The sequence below is a fragment of the Podarcis erhardii genome (assembly GCF_964252035.2).
Source record: "Podarcis erhardii genome assembly, chromosome: 4".
NCBI lineage: Eukaryota > Metazoa > Chordata > Lepidosauria > Squamata > Lacertidae > Podarcis > Podarcis erhardii.
In genome coordinates, this window is record NC_138508.1 from 48,767,889 (window position 1) to 48,780,833 (window position 12,945).

The window sequence follows — 12,945 nt, forward strand, 5'->3', positions numbered from 1 at the left end:
GGAGCAAATTGAAATAATGTATTTTAATGCATAATCCCCCTCCGTACATAGAATGTGTGAATGGGGTGTGTGTACGCTACTTTGGAAGTCAGTTATAGGAAAAGATGAAATACTCTTGACATTTACAAAAACAAGACATTTAGTGAAATACTCTTTTTGGTCGGAGTATCCTCACTAAATCACTAGCAACATTTTCCTGGGAATCTGTGCCCATGAGCCCAAAAAGGTTCTCTGAAGTGCCACATCAATGAAGTGGCAATGCAAAAAGAAAGCCAGACTGACTGAACACCACAGCAACCCTAATTAGACGGAACACCACAGCATCCTAGAGAGCTTACTTTAAGTACTGTAAAACACCAGGTTTCTTATTTTGGGGTGGGGGAGGCGGGTTGTGAAGTTATAGGATCATTAAATCTTGGAAAATTACAATAATTTAGAAGTATGGCTGAGGGGAGTGGGGCAGCAAGGCAGTTTCCAGATAGAGACATGAATTAGAAAGTAAACTGAAACTAGAGGGAAAACTCCTGTTCTTTTGTGGTAACAAGTCTTCCCATTTACTTTTGAAGCTCTCTTCAGACTGCTTGCTGCTAAAGGTTACAAAGAGTGTCCCATGTTTATAATTCAGCTGCACTATGCACAGCAAGTCAGTGTAAAAATGAAGCACATGAATAATGGAGAGACCACCATTTATCTAGCATTCTTTTGTTATGACTCCTCTTTTAAAAGTCCAACAAGGGACCTCGTTTTGCTATAGCAAGTCAACTGTATGGTGTCAACGAGGCTTTAGTGTATTTGTGTGTGTCTCCTGGCTCATTAGTGTTCTGCGAGGTACAAAATCTCTCAAGCAGTGGTGACCTCAACATATGATATGGCCCAGCTTCCCAACCCTATAAAACAGACCCTGCCATCCCCTCACAATCCTACGCCTCTTTCCCCCTCACTTTTTCACTCTGTGATTCTGTACCCCTCAAGTCTTCCTATGTGAGCACAGTTAAGCTTGTATTGAGCTGTTTGTACATAAGGGGCATGTATCATGTGCTCCAATTATATGAAAGCTTGGTAAGTGCATTTACATTTTAAAAGAACCTAATTGGTCCTATGTGACTTTGCTTGTAAGGCAGTAGAACCAAAGACACAGGATCATTTTTTTCTTTGTAGAAAAGACAAATATTCAGAAGTTGACAGTATGTGTTTGCAAGATTCATCCTGAGGACATTCTCTCCAGCAATCCCCCGCTGTGTTTGAACTAGAACATGGATCAGGTGAAAGGCCCATCTAATCCAGTGGCCAGCAAACTTTTCCAGTTGTGGGCTGGTCCACCATCCCTCAGACCGTGTGGTGGGCCGGACTATATTTTGGAAAAAATATATATGAATGAATTTCTATGCCCCACAAATAACCCAGAGATGCATTTTAAATATAAGCACACATTCTACTCATGTAAAAACACCAGGCAGGCTCCACATATAACCCAAAGATGCATTTTAAATAAAGGACACATTCTACTCATGTAAAAATACGCTGATTCCCTGACAGTCCGTGGGCTGGATTGAGAAGGCAATTGGGCCGCATCTGGCCCCCGGGCCTTAGGTTGCCTACCCCTGATCTAATCCACAATCCTGTTTTCACAGAAGCCAATCAAGTGCCTATGGCAAGCAGCATATGAGCAAAACAATACTTTCACCACTTTCCCAGCCACTGATATTCAGAGGTATACTGCCTCCAAGAGTGTAGGTAGAACACAGCTATTATGACTGAAAGCCACTGATCCTGCATGAAACTCTCTATAATGCTAAGCACTTTCTTTTCTGTTTTGTGTCACTTTTGGTTGTGTTTCCATTTTACTGAATCCAGTGGCATGTAGCCCTTTTATTTGTTGGGATTCCTTTTTGTTGACTTGATTCTTATCCAAAATCCAGATAATGTTACTGAATTAGCTTAAGCCCTAATATTTCTGGTGAAAATGACCTGCAGATCAGGCAGAGAACCACTTTTAATAGAAGACCGGGATACAATTCTTTATGTGGACTTTTCACTGACTCAGAATTTTATATTTTTCCCTTCCTACCCCCACATATTTCTTAAAATAGCAGAGTATTTTTCTTGCTCTAAAATGCTGCTGAAAAGCAGACTACTGAAGACATAGGGTGATTAACTGAGTTCCGGTTTTTATTTTTTTTAATGTTCTTTCCCTTCAATTTGTTTATGGATGAAGCAGGGGGACAGGGGGGAGAAAGAGATTGTTCCTTTTATTTATATAATTTCCACCAGAAACTGGAGAATCAGCTATTGTGGGTTCTAAAAACAGTCGATATCAGGTATGGCGCCTGAAATTAGATGTACAAGTTAGAAAGCAGCACATTATTGTGATTTAAGGGCAACACTCACTTCTTCAGCAGTTCATTGCTAAAGCAGCAAGCCATTATCACATGTATTGAAACTGGATTGCAGCAATTTCACCAGAACAAGTACTGTATAGTAGTTCTGCTTTACTGTACAGACATAGCCTCCGTTAATTCTGACAACATCCTGTAAGGTAGATCAGTCCTGTTATCCTGATCTTGCAGATTGGCAGTGGAGTGGGCTGGGGTGGGCTGGAGCTGACAGCAGCTTGTCAAAGGCCATCTAGTGAACTCATGGCAATAAGGCAATATTTGAAATGGGGACTTGGCTCACAGCACACATTCTCAGTTGCCACAGTACACCACTAATTGCAGAGGGAAACACAGTGAAGGTCAAGCAGAGCAGAACAAGAGCAACTTTGAAAGATCACTTTTCAAAGTGAGGGGAAGGGGGTGAACCTTCAAATCTCATGCTTAAATTGAGAGCCGGCTGGTCTGGAATCCAGAAAGCCTACATATATCAGGAAGACATGATATTTCTCCCTTTCTTTCTCTGTTGACTGCTACTCTGAGATTCTGCAAGCTCCCACCTTTGAAATCATTTTGCTACAGTAACTTCATTGTTGGAAACAGGCTTTATTTGGCAACTGGTAATTCAATGTAACTAGTAATTTATGGTCTGTAATTTTCTCAAAGCACTTTTCACAGTTGCAAATCACTTTATGCCACAACCAGATCCCTGATGCAATATTATGCCCTTTCAAAGATTAAAATCATATGTATAAGAGGTTTATTTCCCTAGCAAGTGTTTATTAATGATGAGTTCCTTGCAAGTAAGGAGCTGATATAAATTAGAACAAAGAGGATTTATTCATGTATGAGGTCATTTTATTGTGCCCATTAGATAATCATTACACCATATTTTATCAATAGACATACAAGAGAAAACACATTTCTCAATATCAAACATATCCTGAAAGTGTCTGGATTTACTAGCTTGATAAATATTGTTGTAGGTTTGTTTGCTTAATGGTATAGTTATTTCAAAATACAACAGAAATGATTTTATTATGGAGGTCAGCAGAACAAACAAAGCAGGCTGCTGCCTAAATGTGATTATTGCATCTTTGCCACCAAGTTCAGGATTATGATGTGCAGTTGCTCATTTCTTTTTAGGAGTAATTTTAGACATGGCAACAAAGAAGAGAAAGCCGATCTGCAAGTAACTCACATGCACATTTCTCATGCTTCCTGTATATTATATTCAGTGCTATTTTTCTAGAAAAATACGTGCCAGAACTCACTGTGAACACCTACCGTACCTTGTTCTCTGATAATGGCAGTGGTGCCCACCTGAGAGGCGCCGGAACTGAGTTCTTGTGAGTTCCAGGCAGGGCCAGATTTAGGTTTGATGAGGCCCTAAGCTACTGAAGGTAATGGGGCCATTTATATCTCCAGCTGTCCTTTGTCAACAACAAATTGCCACTGTTTTTTGTGCTGAATATATGCATTGTGATAATTTATGGCCCTAATAGGTATCTAAAGTCATTTGCCACTGTTGCTGTATGTAGGTTTTATTTTACTTGTTTCTTATCTTATATTTTGGAAATGTACATCCAGTTTTTTGCCCCTTTAAATTTTTTGGGGGCCCCAAAAAGAGTGGAGCCCTAAGCTATAGCTTTTTTTAGCTTATACATAAATCCGGCCCTGGTTCCGGCTGAAAGAAGCCCTGCTTATACCGTATGTATCTCACAATGTTGGGCCCAATTCTGCAAGTTCTGCATTTCGGATGTGTGGTCGAATGAACCACATGGCAGTGGCTTAATTCAGAGCAGTTCATCCTCTCGATTCAGCATTCAGGCATTTTACACTGCAAACTACAGTGGCTGTTATTTCTTTTTTATTTATATAGTGTCATCTGTGTGCTGTGGAACCTTCACCATACAGCTTTAGGCGAATGCTGAAGAGGCGCATCTTTCCCCTGGCCTTTGACACTCGAGACGTATACTTTCCGGACTCATCCTGTCCCTACGACTGTAATTTGTTTCTCATACTGAATTTAAATTTTTGTAGCCGCCCTGGGAATTGTCTGGTGAAAGGCAGGGAATCAATGTAATAAATAATAATAATGCATCAAGGGAGGGGAACCTGTGGTTCTCCAAATGTTGCTGTTTCCATTATTGTCAAGACAATTGGCCAAGCTGATGGGGTGGATTGGACTTTGAGTCCAACAACCTCTAGAGGGTTACAACCTCCCACCCAACCACCCCGCTCAACAGTGAACAAGAGGTGCTTACAATCTAAGTCTGCATAAACACCATGCATTTAAACCAAATAATCCCAGGGCATTTCCGCCTCCAAGAGCTACAGTTCCCAACACCCTTAATAAAGTGCAGTTCCCAGGACTCTTTTGTGGGGAGGAATTTGCTTTAAATGTATGGTGTGTACACAGCCAAATGTTGACACAGTGGAAACAGAGGGAAGTTGAGAAAGTGTTAAATGGGCAAGGAATATGTGGTCGTTTCAGTTTTATGTGCTGTTATAAGTTAGGAAATGATTACATATTCCCTAGTGGAGAGTGAGCTGTCACTTCAAATGCATTGGGGTTCTTAATATTACTCTCTACAGTAAATCTACCCTTGCATTCAATTACTGACTTTCGGTTTGATAAGTTCACTCCACAAAGTTCTCTTCATTAACGTTAATTGTTTCACCCCAATAGACTGAGATAATGATGCTGAAAAAGTTGTGACAAGTTCCATGTTGCATTTTAAGGGCCTGCAAAGGCACAAAGCTTGTTTTTCAGTTCAAAAGGATAGTATGTAATTTTTAATATTTGAAAATTTACTAGATATTTAGTGCCCCTCAATTTTTTCCTGCTTGTTTTTGAAATAACAAAAGGGATGTCTGTATCACACACATATAACACAAATAGGCTGAAATGCTGGTCTCTTCCCCCATGAGGCTACCATTCTAAATACACCTTTTAGCAATTAAACATGTATAGTAATAAAAATATTGTGTAGTAAGTGATTGTAAATTTGCAAATAAAATAAACAGATTTTTTGAATAGGCAACACAGCATAACAACGATACCCCAATGGCCTCACATGGGACATCTCTGTAGCTAAGGTATCTCAGATGACTTTCTATATTATTGCAGCTCCTCTCTTAGAATTGGGCTCCATATCACATTTTATGAGTGCTGTAAACTGTAACAACTGAAAGAAACCAATATAAAGTGTTTGTCTCTATAGTTGCAAAAGCAAAAAAAAGCACTGTAACCAAGTTGACTAAAACAATTAAGATAAATGGGATGTCTTTTATCACTTCTGTTAAATTAACAACTGCACTATTTGAGGAATGACGGGCCAAGTGGCTGAACTCGTTAAAAATAAATCATCGATTTCACTTTTAATAATACTCTGTCTGCTTACTGTAACCCATAACTCAATTCTTCCTTGAGTCAGCAGTATTTATTTAATGTATATCTCTGGCATGCTGCTGTCTTTTATTACTTATGTAAGAGGCCTATTTGTAATGGGGAAGTATGGCCTCAAAATTGCTATTTTTAAAAATAAAATTGCCGCTAAACTCACTGCAAGAGAGAGGTTCTTGAGTCTCTATCTAGTTTTGCAATATACAGTATAAATTGCATTTAATTCGGAAACACTAATTAGATTGAAGGAGTAGGGAAAGTTCAGCCTGGAAAAGAAATGACGAAGTAGTGATATGATAGCCATCTTCAAATATATGAAGGGCTGTCGCACAGAGGATGGAGCAAATTTGTTTGATGTCGCTTTAGAGGGTAGTACCCAAACCAAAGGGTTCAAATTCCAGGAGAGGAGTTTTAGAATAAACATTAGGGTCACTTCAAGATGACCTGCTTACTGAGCATTCACTCAGATTAGACATGGGTGGCGATTTAATGAGCATTCATCTCGATTTGCTCGAGGGGTGACTAGATGACATTGTGTCAAGCATGATCACTCATTTTCTACTGCATTGTCCCATCACCTTTCTTACCAGAAAAAGTTCTGAACTTTGGGGGAAGCTGGCTTGAACTGTAAATCAGCCCAATAGTGAGACCTGAATTTGCCCATATGGGATTAAATTCCACTTGAAAATTGCCATAATCTAGGAGCAGCCTAAGAATGATTTATTGAAGATTCTCATATCTTCAGCTGACTGTCTTGGAAGGTGCTGAGCTCTCCTTTGTTAGAAGTTTTAAAGCAAAGTCTGGACAGTCACCTATGAGGGATACTGTATCAGGGAGCTAGCTACTACTTTCAGATGGCCTTAATAACACAAATAAGGGACGCAGGTGGTGCTGTGGTCTAAACCACTGAGTCTTTTCAGCTTGCTGATCGCAAGGTCGGCGGTTCGAATCCCCCCGACAGGGTGAGCTCCCATTGCTCTGTCCCAGCTCCTGCCAACCTAGCAATTTGAAAGCATGTCAGTGCAAGTAGATAAATAGGTACCGCTGTGGCAGGAAGGTAAACAATGTTTCCGCACGCTCTAGTTTCTGTCACGGTCTTCCGTTGCGCCAGAAGCAGTTTAGTCATGCTGGCCACATGACTCGGAAAGCTGTCTGTGGACAAACGTCGGCTTCCTTAATCTGAAAGCGAGATGAGCACCTCAACCCCATAGTTGCCTTTGACTGGACTTAACTGTCCAGGGGTCCTTTACTCTTTTTTTTACCTAATATCAAAAATGGGTCGTTCAGATATTGCAAACAGTTTTTTAAAAAGCTATCAGATTTTCCATGGAAATAGTAAATCTGGATTTAATTGTGGGCTGACAGATGACATTGTATGGATGTGGAGAAAAACATGCATGGATACATATGCAGCACCAATGCCACCATAAGCATCTATCTGGAAGCACCCTATGACTAAAATGATGTAGGAAGTACAAGGTTCAGCAACCAAGCAACACATCTACATTCAGTGTCATGTTAGCTCCTTTAAAATGATTTAATGAGTTCTATGAATAAAATCTGGATCAGATTAGGTCCAGATTACATGCTGACTATAGCTTAATTCAGGCATTATGTCTAACTGTGTGAGGAGGAAAGTGGAGCCACACTCACTGTCCCTGCTGGTGCGTTCCTAGCTGACTGAGCCTGCCCCCAACATCTTAGATTGTCTGAATGCAGCTTATATTGTAATATCAACACCAATATAGTAAGATAGGGTGATGTAAGAACATAAGAAAAGGCCTGCAGGACCAGGCCCTAGGCCATATGTGGTCCTGTGACCATGTGGTCACAGCAGCCAACCAGATGTCTATGGGAAGCTCGCAAATAGAAGCTGAGCGCAATAGCACTCCCTGTCCCCCTTGTGATACACAGCAAATGGTACTCCAAAGTATATTGCTTCCAACAGTGGCAGTAGAACATAGCCATCGTGGCTAGTACTCAATGATATCCTTATCCTCCACGTGAGCCATCAGCATCATTGTTTACTTGTATGCCACCTTTCCATAGTTCAACCATGCTCAAGGCAGCTCACAACACAAAGTTACATAATTACAAAAATATTACAAAAGTAGCTATAAGCAATAAATAAATAATCAGTAAATACTGTATACAATAAAACTAAACAATCCCCATATAAATCACAATAAGAGCAACAAAGAGACAAAGACTGAAGAGCAAAAAATTAATCCTCACCAACCCCAAATGTGCTCGAGAAACCTGAAGATTCCCCACCCCACTCTACATACACATAGCTCACTGCTTTTATCGGGGTTTGGGGGGGGGGTTGCACTGGCTGAATCAAAATTGGCTGTGGCAAAATGGCAGCAACATCAATCCTGAGCAAGGAACCTCTCTTCCTCTTTGCAAGCTGCCACTGCTAGCAGATCAGATCACTCCAGAAAAAAGCATGGGTGATCCACTCATGCCAGCAACAGGAAAGAGCACTTTGATTTTCTGGGAAACCTCAGAGCAGATTGTAGTGCTCTGTCTAGAGCACTTTGATCTGCCAGAAGTGGCAATGCACAGAGGAAAGGAAAGCTCCAGTGCCAGTATCACAGCTGATGGTGGTAAGGTCACTAGAGAAGGAGGAAAGTAGCACCATACTAGGAAGAGTGAGGGCTATTTCTCTTCCCCCTCACAGCACTGCTGAGCAAGATTGGGCAGTGCTGGTGAGGAAACCCTTTCATGTAGTTGATGTTTGTGTGAGTGGCGTGTGTGGATGTGCACTTTATGAGTGCATGTCAGCTATGTGGTCATGCTCCTTGGTAGCCCCTATCCCTAGAAGAATTGCAAGGTAGTGATGTGGCCCTTGGGCCAGAAAAGCTTAGCCACTTTTGTCTTAGCATGTTATTTATTTATATTAAGATTTCTGCCCTGCTCTTCTTTTTCAGTAAAAACACTCAAAGCGGCTAACAAAATACACACAGCAAAAGCAAAGATAAAAGTAACACAACCTTCCCTCCCCACCTCCAATAATTAAAATAACAAATTCTAATCTGAAAGCTGCATGGGGGGGGGGGATTAACTCAATGAGCAAGCTAACAAGTATCTCAAACACCAATAAAGTTAAAAGCTTGCTGAAAAGAAATGTTTTTAAGTGTCGGCGGAACACCAGTAAAGAAGCAGCTAACTTCTTAGCATGCTTCTGAAACTGCTCCCTCCGAAGCTGAAGTTTCCCAAATCTCTAACCTCTTTTAAGATATCTGGATCAAGAATTGCTCGTAATAGTGTCATCCAATATGAAGAAAAACCCTCCTTGGCTTGCTACTGTTGACTTCCACAGTTACTGAGCCAACTGAACAATAATCCTTTTAGAAGTGTGTAAATGGTTATAAAAGGTTCAGCACAATCTTAAAGCCAATATTAGCTCAGTTCATGGTTTGGAAAGGAAGTCAGAGATGAAATTACAGTCCTTGAGACTAGAATCACATTCTCAGGCAGCGCTGAGTGCTGGCAGAAGACAGGGGTGTTCCATCTTTAAGTGCCCAATGATTCCTGAGGCATATTAGAAAATTCTTGCCTGTTATTTAATGTAATCTGTGGCCTCAGGCAGGAACTTAGTAATCTTGAAGAAAGTGGGGGTAACAAGACTTCATTAAACAGTGCAAGATTTAATTTCTGAGGCAAATTGGGAAAATCACAAAGGTGCTTAGCAGCAGAGACTAAGCATGCTCCTGAAAAATGTGGGGTCCTATTTCCTGTCTGTCATCTACTTCCTCTGCAGGAGCTGACAGGACAGAACCTGCATGCAGATGGGTTGGAGAGAGAAGTGGGGGTTGGGGGAGGTCAACATGCATTCAGCAGCCCCAGCCAGCACACACCACCCAGGTGACCACAACCTTAGCCATCATCCCCATCCTAGAGGTCAGCTCCACAGCACCATGCCCTATGAAGATATTGTAGAGCACTCTGGGGTCTGACAGGAGCAATCTGCAGGTACGTATAGTATTGGAGACAGAGCAGGGGAAGGATGCACAGTGTGAATGCACTAGACACCCATTCACAGCCCCCTGCCTATAGACTAATACATGCCTCTGCAAATTCCCAAAGAGCGAGGCCCCATGTCATACCATATCATGATGGTTCCTGGCATGGGGGTTCCTAGTGAGTCATGGCATGGGAAGCCCACCTCATGTTGGTAGTCTTCCACAATCAGGTGCTTTGGTATCTTCTGGGGCAGCTTGGTGGCACACACCCTGGACCATCTACTTCCATCTGTATCCATCCCAGTGGTGGCATGTCCCCATGTGCTAACAATCCACCCGTTTGCAAGGGTGCAGCCATTATCTGATCAGGGGTGGCTGTGTCGTCTGGGTGTCCTCACCCCTACCAACCTTACCTCCTACTTGGGTGGTACACTGGCAAATAGGCAATAGGCATCACTTCTATCTGCTGGCTGCTATGGGGAGGTGGGTGAACTTCCACCAGTGGTGATCTCCGCTGGCATAAGGGCCCCTCCACCAAGTGGTTGCCTGGTTGTGCCATACGCTAACCTCTTCCAGCCCAGCAGATTTGAGGCTTTGGGTTGCACAGTAACCGTAAAACTTCATGGGGCTAACTGCTGAACAGGCATTGTGGTATAACATTGAACCAGAAAAATGCCATAGCTAACTGCCTTATATTTCAGTCATAGATTCCATCCCTGGACAAACCCAACTGAATAGCTGTTTCTGCTGCTTTCTGCCAAACGTATTGCTGTGTATTTAACAAACAACTCTTGTTCGATATGTGTGACTACTGTACATATAATTGTTTAATGCATTGATCACAACAAATATATAATTGTTTTTAAAGTATACTCTTAGTGCAAGAAATACATGTACTTTTCTCATGCTCAATTTCACTTTGGGGGAAAAAAATCTTCTAAAGCAGCAGTTTTAGAAAATTCTGGCAAGAGTAAGATAATTTTCCTTTAACATAATGCATTAAAATGACACCAGTGAGCTATTTTTAAATCCCATTTATTTTGGAAGCTGCTCTATTAAAAAAAAATCTGTGTGAAAAACCAAAGATGCACTTATTGGAAATATAAAAGAACAAAATGAAATGCTTTAACATAAGAGTTCTTTTGCCTTACGGGATGTTTCAGATTCTGTATTCAAGAAAGGTAAGCTTTTTTCCCTTCTAAGTTCCATATTTAACAACTGTGTAAGAATGAATACAGCAGACCTCAAAATACTAACTGTAGGATTCTATTTGCTTCGAAGGAATTTATTTGTTAAAAAGAACACTAACAATTCACACAAACTGGTTGAATGGACAGTTGTCCTCCTATTGGCAAATGACTTTGTAAGCTGTGTTTACCAAAGAGAGTGGCTTGAAAGTGACCACCCCAATGTTTTGGGATGGACTCTAGCTCAGTGATAGAACATCTGTTTTGTATGCAGGAGCTTCCAGATTCTGTTCCAAGTATCTCTGGATAGGGCTGGGAAAGTATGAAACCCTGGACTGCTTCTGCCACTCAGTATAGCCAATGCTGAGCTAGATGAACCAATGATCTAACTCAGTGTAAGATGGCTTCCCATGTTCCTTTGTCTTACTAGTTGTAGGCCAAGACCAAAGACCTTTCAAAGCTTCCAACTCAGGGTTGTTCTAAGGGTCAAGGGTTTCTGGGTTCCCACTCTGACTTGGCCTTTGGCTCAAGATTACATTTACCTCACCTTGCTTCCCGCACCACCAAACCTCACTAACTTGTATAATATGGAAATGTGATTCCAGTAACAATAGAGTGTTTTCAGGATCAAATGTCTGGCAACCATCTTTCCCCCACTTTTAACAAATTGCCTCATAATGACCTTCAGCACATTCTTTTTTAACAAGATTATTTTGGGCCTTCTCTCATTGCCACCTCATTATTTTGCATGCCTACTAATAAATGTGATAATGAGTGAGAGCATCTATTCAAGGGATGTGTGAAACCAGCTCTAAAATGACATTATTTCTACCGGGAACATATGCCTTAAGCACAGTCATGCTCACAAGCCAACTGACCCCCTATAAAAACCCTCATTCAAACCCAAACTGAAAACCTTGGGAATCTAATCCTATAACTAGCCACCCTCCCACCAGATGTCAAAGGAAAAAACAACTACCAGACTTTTAGGAGACATCTGAAGGCAGCCCTGTTTAGGGAAGCTTTTAATATCTGAAGGACTATTGTATTTTAATATTTTGTTGGAAGCCGCCCAGAGTGGCTGGAGAAACCCAGCCAGATGGGTGGGGTATAAATAATAATAATAATAATAATAATAATAATAATAATAATAATAATAATAATAATAATTGCATGGTAATGTAATTTCAAACAATCATGTGCCTCATGCATATAATTCCATATAAACCAAATCCTGAGGAATTTCTCATTCTAAACTAATGGCAACCTTTTATTTCTGCTGTGATATGAGGCAATGTGATGGTTAAAAAAAATCACACACAACAACTACCATGGCATATCATTGGTCTGAATGATGCACCTGAATGTTTTAAATGAGGAGCCTCTGCAGTCAAAAGGACACATCGAATAAGTTTATATTTCTTATAGGATTACAACATTCTTGCTGCGGAGCTGTGTACTGTCCAGTAAAAGGACAATCAGTGCCGCAGGGAGTTTACACTAAACAAACAGGCATCTGGAAAGTGGGATAGAGTTTCCAGAGCTGCTCTTGCTTCTAGGGTTAGCAGCAAACATAACTGATAAAGGGCACCGTGAAGCTTTAAAAATGCCCTATTAATAACTGGGTTTTCATTTCTTCCAACATTTTGTTCCTTCCCCCATCCCTCAACACTCACCATATTGCATAGGCCATGGTGATGTATGTGTGCATGTGTTTGTGTAATTGATTTGGACCTTCCAGAAATTCTAAAACCTTAGGACAGGGCTGGTATAAAGTATAATGGTATCTCAGATCCCCCCAGGGCTGTCCTGCCCTGTGCCATCTTTAATTGTGTTGCATAACTTCAAAAATGCACAGAAGATATGATCTTGATGGCATAAATCTGAGGTCATAGTCATGCTTATTATGTGCTAGTGTCTCTTTGGGTTTCACAACAATTATATGTGTTCCACATGGCGAAGTCTGAACAGAGGTGGGGAGGGGAGTCTAACTCTCTCTCCCTGCAACG